The following is a 14,813-nucleotide window of genomic DNA, read 5'->3' on the forward strand; positions in this document are numbered from 1 at the left end:
TGACTACCAAAAAATCAAAACTTTGATCCTGAGAAAAAGATTATAAATGAAGCAAAAGATCTCCAAAAAAGTGGAAGGAAATATTTATGACATACATGAGAAATATATATCTTCTATAAGACATAGTAATATGTAAATACCTTAATATATAAATATTCCTTACAAATTAATAAAAATGTGATAAATACCCCAATAAAAATTGAAAAATGACATTAATAGGTAATTCACCCAAAAAGAAATGTAAAATCAAATAATGAGATAATAATTCTGTATATCAGGTTGGCAAAACATAAAATAACACTCAATATATGCCAAGATGTAGAGAAACTTGTGCTTCTATTTGGAGGCAATTTGACATAAAGTATCAAAAGTTTTAAGCATTCCCTATCCCAGCAACTTTTCTTCCCGCAATGTATCCCAAGCACACAACAAATTAATAAATGTCTCCATTTCATTCAATACATACTTTTGAGAACCTTCTGTATGCCATGCGTGGCTGTAGATGTGGGGGATCAGCAGTGAAAAAAATGCTGTGCACCCCATCCTCAGCTGTCATGGAGTTACAAGCAAGAAGAGACTTTGGGCTACATATTCAGTTATAATAAAGGTCAGGGTTCTCCTGCAGTATGTATTCACACCATTAGCTAGTGTAACGCAAAGAATCCAAGAAATTTCCCAGAGGAAAGAATCTCAGTAGAGTAAAAATTAGCCTGGCAGTGAGTGATTAGGAAGAGTATTCTGAGGAAATGGAATAACGTGCAAAATGCTCAGAGGCAGGAGAATGCATGGTACATATAAGGAATTGTAGTTCATTATGATATGCATATAGAGAATGGGTTGGGCAGTGGCAATAAATGAGACTAGAGAGGCAGGAAGGAGACAGAGCATGAAGAACTTGCCATACGTGTTTGTTTAAGGATAGTCATATAAACATGGTTTAAAACAGTAAAAACTTGAAACAACCTAAATTTCCAACAGTTGCAATCAACTAAATAAATAATTATTTATCTGTATAATGTTATATTACACAGTTTTTTAAATGATCAAAAAGCCCTCCATTTGTTGATATGGAAACATACCTACAATACATTGTTAAGTTTAAAAACAAATCCAGACATCTAAGGCAGTTTGCAAAACAACGCATATGTTATGATCTTGTTTTGGAATGTATAAATCAACAAATCTGGGAGTCTTTGTGCCAAATGTTGAAGTGGCTATCTCCAACTAGTAGGGTTATGTTGATTTGTGAGAAGATGCTGAAGTGTTTTTAAAACACTATCATTCCTATTGATAAGGAACATTACAGAAACCCTTTCCCTCTCCAGTTATGTATCTGCTATGATAGATCCAGGTGAACAACACCTCTGTGAATCTTCCAGAAATAAACTGTCAAAGAATGACTCAAGGACATTTAGCTATTTTATAAAAAGAGTATTTAATTGCCTCTGAGGGTGTCTGTTGGTCAGAACAGTAAAGGAACAAAAATAAAAACAAGACTCTTATAAAAGAGACAGGTGAGAGAGGAAAGAAGAATTTCTGCAGAAAACAAAATCTAGGAAGACTGAATAGTGTTCACACATTGGTAGGAAGGTAAGGAAACTGACTAGCAGGCAGCCAGAGAAGAGGTTAGTTCTGTCTTCCAATAGGCTTTACTTGGACTGTCAAAGAAAACAATTTCAGTTGACAAATTCTCCAGAAGCCCTGAGGGTTTTGCTGTGGAGCACATGAATCAGATTGTCTCTGGAATGTCTGCCACTTTCCTTCCATAGCACCACCCTATTAGTTAGGCCAATACAAGGTGTGCATCATTTCTTCCCTTAAAATTTCTCACCAGGTAAATGCTCCCACCAGAGCAAAGTTCTCATGTTGCTTCTATCCTGGTCCATACAGCCTACCCTGCCTTTCCATTAATCACTTAGCACAGAAAGTCCAAGGCCCTGATTACTAATCCTGGTATTAAAGGCCCCCAGTGATTTGGCCCTGTCCTGGCCTTAAAATGCATTCCCTACAAGCACCCTGTGCTGTAGTTCAGTGTTTCTCAAAGTATGGTCCTGGGGCTACTGTCTTCCTACTGAAACAGAAATGCCCAGGGTGAAACCTGAAAATATGCACTTTAAGTTTACTCCTCAAGTCACTGTTATACATACTAAAGTTGGTGAATTACTCCTAGTAACCTGGGGTTGGGGAGACCAACAAGGGCACTGGTGCAAGAGTCCAAGGGAGGGTGTGGTAATGAATGAGGGCCTAGCCCAGGATACTTTCCATCCAAACGCATTCCTACTGAATGCACATGGACAGAGCGGAGAGAGTCACTTCCAAAAACCCAGGCCAGGAAGGAGGAAAAGAAGTTGCTTTTTACCCCCATGGCATGTGGAATTTTGCTGATGATTTATCGGAATTCTACCCAAAGCTGGAATGACCCAAATAACTCACTGAAGCCATTCGGAAGGGATCTGATACTGGAGTTTGCTTTAAGAAGTCAATCTGCAGAAAGTAATTTGTTGCGGTTGAAAAGACAGATAAAGACATTTTCCAAAATTTTATTCTGGAGCAGAATGCATCAGTGCTGAACAGGCCCATAAAACTGGTATAGATCATTCTCCTCATTTAACAGATGTAGAGACCAAGATTAGGAGTGGAGAAGTAGTTCATCTGAGGTTGGAAGGAAAAATGAAGAAATTCAGACTGAAATAATATCCTCTCTCCATCTTCATTTTTAGACAGGATACTGAATCATCAAGCCTCAACTCCAGGGCTGACATGATGGATGGTTCAATGTGAGAGAACAGGAATAAAAATATATTAGGGTTTTGGACTCTGTAGACCAATTGTGGAACTTGTTTTTAAAAGCAGCATTTTAACATCCAAGCTACTACCTCTCTGCAGCACATTTTTATCTTCTTTTACACTACTGTCTAGAACATGTTCTAAAAGACAGCCATGCAAACTGTATCTTATGTTGGCCACCTTGTCAAGCACAGAAGGAGCAGGAAAACATTGGGCCAAACACTGACCAAACATTTGCCTTGTGGATCAGCTCTCCATTGTTATCAGGAATCAGAGCAAACAGTTGCTTTAAGTCAATTGTTGACAAGCAGAGAAGCATTTCTTTGGATATCAGATGCATCTTTTGGGATTTGAACATCTCTCAGGTGGACCACCTGCACAAAGTTGAAGATGATCGTGTACCATGTTACCTCTGGGAAAATGTATTCCCCATAATCGGCAAGGAGTTAATCATATCACTTGATAATTACAGTGAACTTCATCAATAAATCTTCAATACGTGTATTTTACAGCATGTGTATCATCCAACCACTACACTTCAGAGAATGGTTACAGCACTCACAACACATTAAACTAGGGCAACATCGGAAGGCTCCAGAAAACATATTTGGGCTCAATATAAGGAACAACTTGCTGACTTTTATGTTTCTCAAATAAACAGAATAACTGCCCTCAGGATTAGTGAGTTCCTTTCCTCTAGATGTGGTGAACCAGAGGTTGGCCACACCTTGGTGGGAATGTGGCAGTGATGCCCTGAAGGTCCTTTCCAGTCTTGCTATTATATGAATCCATGAACTGGTGACAGATCACCTAAATGCTCCTAACCTTGAGAGCCCTAAAACTGTTCTCTCCCTTCTTATCTTCATGACACACTTCTAAACTCAGTAAATCCTACAGAAGATTTAGGAGTGACTCAGAATCTTAACTTCCACCCAAAGATCAATTATACATGTCTGATTTCTTGAGGTGGAAGAAGAAAGTCTACTCCCATGAAAGGAATTATTTACAAATAAAACATCGCTGTTGAAAACTTGAAAAAAAATTCTCACCAGGTAGAGTCCACTCACTGCAGTTTTGTTAACAATACCTAGTGGATACTTTATTTCGGGGGCTTTGTAAAAATGGGAGAGTAGATTCATTAATAATGACTAGAATTGCACTGTGAAAAGGACAGAATTCGCTGAAATGTATTTTGTATAATGGAATTTAAATGCTATAATATGGTATTTTCATATAAATTTCTGATTTTTGCCTAATAAAGAATGCAGGACCATCCTAACCCAGTGTTGTAAGGAAGCCCAGCTTTTCATTTTTCTTCAACAAGCAGGTTCTGCCATCTCATCTTTCTTTCTTTCTTAAATTTATTTATTAATCTTTTTTTGAGATGGAGTCTCACTCCGTCGCCCAGGCTGGAGTGCAGTGGCACGATCTCAGCTCACTGCAACCTCTGCCTCTCAGGTTCAAGCAATTCTCCTGCCTCCGCCTCCCGAGTAGCTGGGACTGCAGGAATGCACCACCACGCCCACCTAATGTTTTCTGTATTTGCAGTAGAGACGGGGTTCCACCATGTTGGTCAGGCTCATCTTGAACTCCAGACCTCAAATGATCCGCCCGCCTCAGTCTCCCAAAGTGCTGGGATTACAGACGTGAGCCACTGTGCCCAGCCTCTTCTTTATTTCTTCAAACATTTGTATTACAATTGTTGCCTCCTCTTATCAGTCTTTTCCTGTGTAATGAACCTCTGTGAAACACTCAAGACTCCAACGAAAATCCTAGGGAAGTGCTCATAATGAATAGCAAACTTGCCTAACTTGTTTATGTTTCAAATACCATTAACTGGTTTGGAATCTGGCTCAGAGTAGGTGATCAAAACCTATTTGTGTAATGAATTAATAAATCTGTGAAACTGACTAGATAGATCACTATTATTTTTATTTTGCTGAAGTGGAGGGAACAATATCTGAAATCAAGTCTGCGAGGCATTTAGAATTCCAAGAAGGGAGTTATTTAAGAATGCACATAACAAAATTTCTTTTTAAATTTCGGGTTGAATGTAGAAGATATAGGTCTATTTCTTCTTAACTTCTAAAATGAATATAGAAGATATAGACCTATTTCTTCTTAGCTTCTAAAATATGCACAAACCAATCATCTAGGTACTAGCAAAGCCCACAAAAACACATGAATATTAACCTCTTAGTGTCTTCTCAGAGTTGAGAAAGCATTAAATCTATTTATTTATTGGAATACAAACCACTAATTATCCACCCATATGCATTTTTCCTTTCTTCCTTTAGTAATAAAAACATTGAAATTTAGCTTTCTCAAATAATGACCACATTCATCACCTCACTAACAGTTGAGTATGGCAATGTGACTAAATTGTAATCAATGGAATTTAAGCAGAAATGATGAATGAAGTCCTAGGTGATGCCCTTAAAAGATAGAGCATGTTTCCATGTTCTCTCTGTCCAACTAGCTGAAATAAGACAGTGATAAAGGAGCTGGAGCAGCCATCGTGGCCACAGGATGGAAGCTGTATGTGGAAGATGTCAGAGCAGCATGATAGTAGAAGGCATGGTCCCTGATGGTCATGGAGCTGCCATAACAGCCTCAGAGAGTCTACCATACAAACATTAAAAGGAAATTAACTTCCGTCTTCTTTAAGCCACTATAATTTGCCATCCTTATGTTGGAGCAACCAAGTAATATCCTACCTAATATATTGACAGTAGGTCAATTATAGTCTAAACAGTTTTAATTATCAAACTTCACATGTTGAAAGCTATTGTAAAAGCAAAGCATTCCAAATAAATTAAATAAGAGATTGTAAAAATGTTAGCCTGGTGCTTATAACATAGTAAATGTGAATACTATGTTTTTAATTACAAAAGCACAGTATGAATCCAGAGAAAAAATGAGAGTATTAAAACAGAAGACCAATATTAGCAATACAGATATTTGCCAAAGTTATCTTCAATTTAATTATGTTTTATTATCTGCCATATGGTTAATAAATAAATATACTACATTGTTGTGAAGTTACAGTGGTCAACAAAGAAAATAAGGTCCCCACTCTTATTTTCTAGGTTTATGGAATGACATAAAGAACAAGCAAATAAATAAGACTATGACTGTAATTATAAAATTAAAAAATAAGAGTGATGTGCCAGATGATGTCTGAAAACTATTCTTGATTTTTGGGGTCAATAAAATGTGTGTGTGTGTGTCAGAATGCAGACAAAGAATGAATTTTAATCATAAAATTAACAAAATAAAAGAGTGATGTGCCAGATGATGTGTGGGAAAACTGTTCTTGATTTTTGGGGTCAATAAAATGTGTGTGTGTAAGAATGCAGACAAAGAATGAATGTGAACATATTCAGGACTCTGGACCTAATAATTAAAAACTTATAAAACCAGAAAGCAAATCACAAATGCATAGAATTTTTAGAGTTGAAAGGAAACAAAGCAGTATTATAGTCTGGTCTTCTCACTTCATAGACAAAGAAATTAAAGCCTGTAAGTGTTAAGAACCCTGTCCAATGGGAAAAATTAACTAAAAGTAGAGTCTGTACCAGAGCTCAGCCCTCCCCACTCTCAGTTAAGAACTCCTATGTTCTCTTCATCAAAATTGAGACATTTATAGAATCACTTCCTGAAGAGAATTTACTTTCATCAATTTCCTTTTGGTGGGTTTTAGAGTATTTAGCATGCAACAGGCACAGAAATATCAAGCTGAACCAAATTGGATTTCCTCAAGCTGGAAAAAAAAGCTCTATCTCGACCTATATAAACTAAATGACTGACACAGTTTGTTCTAACAGTAAATCAAAGAGACATGCTGTGAATGCTAGGATGTAGAATTGGTGAGGAGAAATAGTACTTATTATTGACATATTCCCAAGCATGCTGCTATGCTGTTATGATTGGCAGAATTCCATGTACCCTATCCATCCCAACCACCAAAATTTCTCACCCTAATCCTTGGAACTGTCGATATGATTGATGTTATTTCCGTGGCTATGTTATATAGCAAATAGGAGATTAAATAAGAGACCTAATCTAATTGCAAGAGCTCCTTAAAGGAAAAGGGAGAAATCAGAGAGATTTGAAACACAAGAAGGATTTGCTGCACTGTTGCTGGCTTGCAGATGGGGAGACCATGTGCAAGGACTAGAAAGTGGCCTCTAAGCCTGAGCGTGGTCCATGGTTGACAGTCAGCCAGGAAACAGAGATCTCAGAGACTAAAAGAAACTAGATTCTGCAGATAGCCTGAATGAACTTGGAAGAAGATTATTCCTCACAGCCTCCAGCTAAGAGCCCAGCCCAGCCAACACCTTGATGTTAACCTTGTGGAGAACCCAGTTGAACTTGTCTAGACTTCTGATCTACAGAACTGTGAGCTAATAAAGAGGTGTTGTTTTAAGTCCCTCTGTTTGTGAGATCTTTGTTTTGTTACACAGCAATAGAAAACAAATGCTTTTGTCAATTTCATTTATCATATTTAAGCCACAATAAGGACATAAAGAGGAGGGTGTTATTAGCCCCTTTTTTCAAATAAGAAAAATAAAAGGCACAGAAATATAAGGTGACTTTCCCAAGGTCTCACAGACAGGGGAATCCAAATTTAGTCTGACTCTTTACAAAGTAGATATGTGGCACATAGGAAGTATGTAAATAGTTAACCCTCAGACAACTTGACAAAAATATTTTGAATTGGAAAACTAGCCGCCATAACTAATAATTTTAACTCATAAACTGGCAAAGATTATAGCATTTTACAAACTCTATGTGCTTCCTTTGGATGTGTAGAAACCTAATTCTGTGTTCATTTTTGTATCACATCATTTCTGATAAGTAATAAATTTAAAGTAAGCAACAAGAATCCAGTATTGTTAAAGGCTGACAGGTTTGTGCTGATTAGAAGATGAGTCTCTAAGCCTATGACTAAAAAGGGCAGCACGTCCTAATTTAGAATGTTTTATATTAGATTTATCATATGGATTAAAAAATACATTTTAAAACTGGTTTGACATGTTTCCTTTAAGTGTTTAAATCCAAATAGCTGATATTTTTTAAGACATGGGGCTAGAATTTACAAAGAAGACCAACAATCAGAAATTTTAGAGTATCAAAATACCTCAAACCTCCCACTCAGAAGGATTTCTGAAATTTCACTCTGGATTCCACTGATCACACTGTAGAAGGATTTATTTGTCCTCAGACAATCAAGATACAAACAATCATAACAATGCAGGTTGAGAAATCATAAATAATCAGTTCAAGTCACTGTATCTCTAGGAAATGAAAAGAGTTTGAAATATATTTTAAAGTGTTCATCCCTATGTAAATGCATGCCTTTCAATAATGTTCTCATAATTACCTACCTACAGGTCTTATATAACCCACTGTAACACTTCAAAAGTATACTAAGATGTATTTCAGGGACTCCAGTGATCTAAAATAACTTCCTTCTCCTCTGCTGAAAGACAAAAGAGAGAAGCTTGACCTCGGCCATCTTTCAGTGCTCTGAGATTTTGAAGGGAAAGATCTCCTCGCTCTTCCCTTCAGGTTCCTCATTGTTAGTGAGTATAAGTTTGGGATGAGTAGTAAAAGTCTCTTTGGTGATTAACCTATTCCTTCTCAGAGACCCTTCTATGTGGGACAGTCCCTTCTCTAGTTGGCTTCTCTTGGTCTCACACAGCGAGGAACGTGTGTGCAGCTAAGCTTCAAGTTAACCACCCATTAAGTGAGATAAACCTCAGAATCACTTCACAGCATTGAAAAAGTAATGATATAAAACCGTCAAATGCCTAGCAACGGCACTTTCTTTCACTTTCTCCCATTACTAAATTGGGAAGTGAAAAACTACCTGATTTTCCTCATAGGCCAGGCTTGGGACTTCACAGGGAGATCCCTCCCTAGCCATGGCTTCTTGAAATATTACCTTTATCCCGTGATGGTTTGATTTCTCTCCTATTGAATTATAATTTATATGAGGAAGAGGCTATTTCTCCTCTCAAAAAACTTTCCGCCACACTAAGCATACTGCCCGACACATATCAGGCACCTGTAAATGTATTTTCTTATTTTAAAAAATGGCTAGAGAAATCTAATCTAAAGAAGTTGAAAAGTCTGGGGAAACCAGTGTGTGTAATGTGGTGCTAGGATCTCAGAGTTAAGAACTCCTTGGTCTCCTTAGTTTGAGAGGTACTTAGCCTAATGATCAGCACCTTGCCTAGAGATATTAAAGCAGTTCACACACACACATTTACACAAAGTTCCAGTCAGAACTGCCAGACAGGAGATGGGTTACTGAGGAAACATACTAACCTACACAACAGCAAAGAAAAATAAGAACAATTACCCATTAAAGCAGCCTAATCTTTCATTCTTGAATCAGGATAGACCAGAATCAAAAATATATAACTAGTAGCACAAAATATAAGAAACAAAATATCAAAAAAAATAGAAAAAGCTTAACTTTTAGAAACCTAATGTGAGTGCTTAGAGATAATAGAGATGATACTGATTTTATGAAATGAGAAGAGGATGATATAAAAAGGGAACAGAAAACAGTCCCTGAAAAGTTAAAATATTATTTCTAAAATTGTAATAAACATAATGAAAGGACTTGAACTATGCAAGAAAACCAAAAAAAAAGGCTTTTTAAAAAAAACAGAAATTACGACAGATAAAAAGGAAGCGTTAGAGTGACATAGGATATCAAACATGCAACTAATAGAAATTTCAAAGACAGAAGAAACGAAAATTCAGGAAATGTTCAGAGAAATAAACAAAAAAATTCCCAGATCTGAAGGTGTAGAATACTTTTTTTAAAAGTCCCTCATCAAGTGCCTAAAACAATTGATGAAAAAACACTCACAAGTGAAATAAAATTAGGACATTTCAGAACACCAAAGCAGTAAAAAGATTTTTTGTTTACAATAGGAAGATGGAATAGGGAGTGACACCAGGAATTTCCTCGGGCTCTCCTGTCTCCTCTCACCTAACAAAAGAATAAATCAAAACTGTAAATAAACAAGCACATGGTAACCACTTTTCCTCCACACAAGTGACCACCCAGTGGGCCAGCTGAACAAGGTGTCAGTCTTTCCCCTGAGTTCTCAACAGAATGGGACCAATGCCTGGGTGAATCAAGCAACCAGTAGTCACAGAATAAGAGTTGTTTCCCTGATGCTAGCCTTAGTCATGACTCATACAGGAATCAAAACACGTGATTCAATCTGAGATACACAGATAAATCTGCGCCAAGACACACAGCTCAGGGCCATTTCAGGAGTTTCCTAATCCCATACTCCTGTCTACAGATACACGTTGTCAAAACTTCTGCCAGATCTGTTAAAACTATAATAGAGGTTTCACAGGACTCAACAAATGCAGCAATAAGCAGCACAGTGCAAAGCACAAGCTAGCCGACAGGCAGCAACACAACTCAAAGAACGTGTTCCAGCAGCAACTCAAAGTACAAGCTTCCCAGCAGGTGGGAGGGCCAATTAGCAAGCCAAAACAAGAAAAGACCCTTGGTGGTGGTGGTCATTGCTGAAATACACTGCTTGCAGCATGAATTATTGTCATCACCCACCCCTTAGAGATGAGATGAACCTCTCATCTAACACTGATGACCTCTCATCATCATATAGACTGATGATGCCACACATGTACCAAAAGGATATGAAAAGATTTATCACTAACATAATGAAACTTTCTGGGGAGAACAGGGCCTGTTCTCAATCAGGTCCAAAATTGGTCTGAGAGAACAAGGTGAGGCTTTGACCTTTATTGTGGTTTAGGGGTAGGTCAGGCCAGAAGGGAGTTAAATGACATATTCAAAGTCCTGAAAGAAAAAAAGGAATGCCAACCCCAAACACTATACCTAGCTAAGCTATCCTTCAAAAATGGAAAAAGAGTTAAAACTTTCACAGAAAAACAAAACCTGAGGCAGTTGACCACCAGATCTTCATTACAAAAAAGTGCTAAAAGATTTCTTCAAGTTGAAGTAAAAGGATGCTAAACAGAAACACAATAACATAAGAAAACATGAAACTCACTAGTAAATGTACATATATAGATGAATACAAAATACTACATTACTATAAAAATAACAGGTAAAGCACTTTTTTTTCTGAGACAGGGTCTTGCTCTGTTGCCCAGGCTGGAGTGCAGTGACACCATCTCAGCTCACTGCAGCCTCTCTTCCAGGCTCAAGCAATCCTCCCACCTTAGCCTTCAAAGTTGCTGACACTACAGGTGTGTGCCACTGTGCCTGGCAAACTTTTTTATTTTTTTAGTAGAGACAGGGTTTCTTAATGTTGCCTAGGCTGGTCTCGAATTCCTGGGCTCAAGCAATCTGCCTACCTTGGCCTCCCAAAGTGCTGGGATTACTGACATGAGCCACTGCACCTGGCCCTGGTTAAAGCTCTTTTAATTCTAATAAAATGTTTAAACACAAATATATTAAATATAACTATAATCAAAAAGTATGTTACAGATACGAGTATGAATACATGTAAATTATGATACCAATAACAAAAAGTGTATGGGGGTAGTTAAAGTATAGAGTCTTTAAATGCAATGAAACTAATTGTTAGCAACTAAAAATAGACTGTTATAATAAGATAATTTAAGTAAGCCCAAGGTAACCACAAAAAATAATATATAAATTACACTGAAGAAAGGAGAAAGGAATCACAGCACATCAATATAAAATGTCATCAAAAAACAAGGAAAACAACAATAGATAAAAAGACAGATGAAAGATAAGGTTAACAGTAAACAACTAATAAAATGGCAATAATAAATCCTTCCCTGTCAATAATTACCTTAAATGCAAGTGGATTAAAATTCCCACTTCATTGCATTTGCTCAAGACAAAGAGTGTCTCATAGTTTTTTAAAGAAAAAAAATGACCCAACTGCATGCTGTCTACAAGAAAGCTTACTTTACATTTAAGGATACATATAGGCTATTAATAAAGGTACAGAAAAAGATATTCTATGAAAATGGTAACCAGAACAGAGTAGGAGTAGCTACATTTATGTAAGACAAAATAGACTTTGATTCAAAACCGTTATAAGAGTTAAAGAAGGGCCAGGCACGGTGGTTCATGCCAGTAATCCCAGCACTCTGGGAGGCCAATGCAGGTGGATCACCTGAGATCAGGAGTTCAAGTCCAGCCTGGCCAACATGGTGAAACCCCATCTCTACTAAAAATTTTTTTAAAATAGCCAGGCATGATGGCAGGTGCCTGTAATCCCAGCTACTCAGGAGGCTGAGGCAGGAGAATCACTTGAATCCAGGAGGCAGAGGTTTCAGTGACCCAACATCACAACACTGCACTCCAGCCTGGGCAACACGAGTGAAACTCCATCTAAAAAACAAAAATCAAAGAAGAACATAATATAATTATAAAATGATCAATATAGTAGAATATGTAATGATTATAACTATATATGCACCTAACACCAGAGCACATGAACATTGACATAGCTGAAGATAGGAATAGATGATTATAACTATATATGCACCTAACACCTGAGCACATGAACATTGACATAGTTGAAGATAGGAATAGACAACAATGCAGTAACAGTAGTAGAATTAAACATCCCAGTCTCTATAATGGATAGGCTATCCAGACATAAAATCCATAAGGAAACAGTAGAACTGAACAATACTACAGATCAAATGAACGTAACAGATATGTACACAAAACACTTCACCTAACAGAGAAGCAGAATACTCATTCTTTCCCAGGGCACATTGATGGTTCTCCAGGATAGATCACATGTTAGGTTCAAAACAGAGTTTAACAAATTTAAGAAGATTGAAATCATATCAAGTATCTTTTCTAACCACAATGAAATGAAATTTAAAATTAACAATAAAAGAAAGCTGGAAAATTCACAAATATGTAAAAACTAAATAGTATTCTCTTGAGCAAACATTTAGTCAAAGAAGAAATCAAAAAGAAAATTGTAAAGTTTCATGACATATCAGAAATTGAAGATCAACTTACTAAAATAAGTTGTGAAGACAAGATTAGAGAGAAAAGAATGGAAAGGAATGAACAAAGCCTCCAAGAAATATGGGACAATGTGAAATGACCAAACCTACGATTGATTGGTATACCTGAAAGTGACAGGGAGAATGGAAACAAGTTGGAAAACAACCTTCAGGATATTATCCAGGAGAACTTCCCCAACCCAGCAGGAGAGGCCAACATTCAAATTCAGGAAATACAGAGAACACCACAAAGATACTCCTCAAGATGAGCAACCCCAAGACACATAATCATCAGATTCACCAAGGTTGAAATTAAGGAAAAAATGTTAAGGGCAGCCAGAGAGAAAGGCCAGGTTACCTACAAAGGGAACCCCATCAGACTAGCAGTGGATCTTCCTGCAGAAACCCTACAAGCCAGATAAGAATAGGGGCCAATATTCAAAATTCTTGAAGAAAAGAATTTTCAACCCACAATTTCATATCCAGCCAAACTAACTTTCATAAGCAAAGGAGAAATAAAATCCTTTATAGACACGAAAATGCTGAGGGATTTTGTCACCACTAGACCTGTCTTACAAGAGCTCCTGAGAAAGCACTAACTATGGAAAGGAAAAACTGGTACCACTCACTGCAAAACCACACCAAAATATAAAGACCAATGACACTATGAAGAAATCACTTCAACTAATGTGTAAAATAACCAGCTAGCATCATGATGACAGAATCAAATTCACACATAACAATATTTGCCTTCAATGTAAATGGTCTAAATGTCCCAATTAAAAGACACAGACTGACAAATTAGACAAAGAGTCAAGACCCAATGGTGTGCTGTATTCAGGAGACCCATTTCAAGTGCAAAGACACACATAGGCTCAAAATAAAGGGATAAAGGAATATTTACCAAGAAATGGAAAGCAAAAAAAAGCAGGGATTACCATTCTAGTCTCTGATAAAACAGACTTTAAGAAAACAAAGATCAAAAAAGACAAAGAAAGGCAATACATAATGGTAAAGGGATCAATGTAACAAGAAAAGCTATCTATCCAAAATATATATGCTCACAATACAGAAGCACCCAGATTCGTAAAACAAGTTCTTAGAGACCCACAAAGAGACTGAGACTCCCACACAATAATGTGGGAGACTTTAACACCCCACTGTCAATATTAGACAGATCAATGAGACAGAAAATTAATAAGTATATTCAGGACTTGAACTCAGCTCTGGACCAAGCAGACCTAATAGACATCTACAGAACTCTCCACCCCAAATCAGCAAAATATACATTATTCTTAGCCCCACATAGCACTTATTTTAAAATCAACCACATAATTGAAAGTAAAACACTCCTCAGCAAATGCAAAAGAATGGAAATCATAACAGTCTCTCAGACCGCACTGCAATCAAATTAGAACTCAGGGTTAAGAAACTCACTCAAAACTGCACAACTACATGGAAACTGAACAACCTGCTCCTGACTACTGGGTAAATAACAAAATGAAGGCACAAATAAAGATGTTCTTTGAAACCAATGAGAACAAAGACATAACGTACAAGAATCTCTGGGGCACATTTAAATCAGTGTGCAGAGTGAAATTTATAGTACTGAATGTCCACAAGAGGAAACAGGAAAGATCTAAAATCAACACCCTAACATCACGATTAAAACAACTAGAGAAGAAGGAGCAAACAAATTCAAAAGCTAGCAGAAGACAACAAATAACCAAGATCAGAGCAGAACTGAAGGAGATAGAGACACAAAAAAATCCCTCAAAAAAACCAGTGAATCCAGGAGCTGGTTTTTTGAAAAGATTAATGAAATAGACCACCAGCTAGACTAATAAGGAAGAAAAGAGAGAAGAATCAAATAGATGTAATTTAAAAATGAAAAGGGAGGGGCGGAGCAAGATGGCTGAATAGGAACAGCTCCAGTCTCCAACTCCCAGCGCCAGTGACACAGAAGACCGGTGATTTCTGCATTTTCAACTGAGGTA

General features: G+C 37.1%; 1 pseudogene; it reads left to right on the plus strand.

Moving 5' to 3' along the window:
* Window positions 1–2,363: 2,363 nt before the first annotated feature.
* Window positions 2,364–14,813, plus strand: part of LOC101016049 — a 40,111-nt pseudogene continuing 27,661 nt past the window's right edge.

This window comes from Papio anubis, chromosome 3 (genome assembly GCF_008728515.1).
Source record: "Papio anubis isolate 15944 chromosome 3, Panubis1.0, whole genome shotgun sequence".
Lineage (NCBI taxonomy): Eukaryota > Metazoa > Chordata > Mammalia > Primates > Cercopithecidae > Papio > Papio anubis.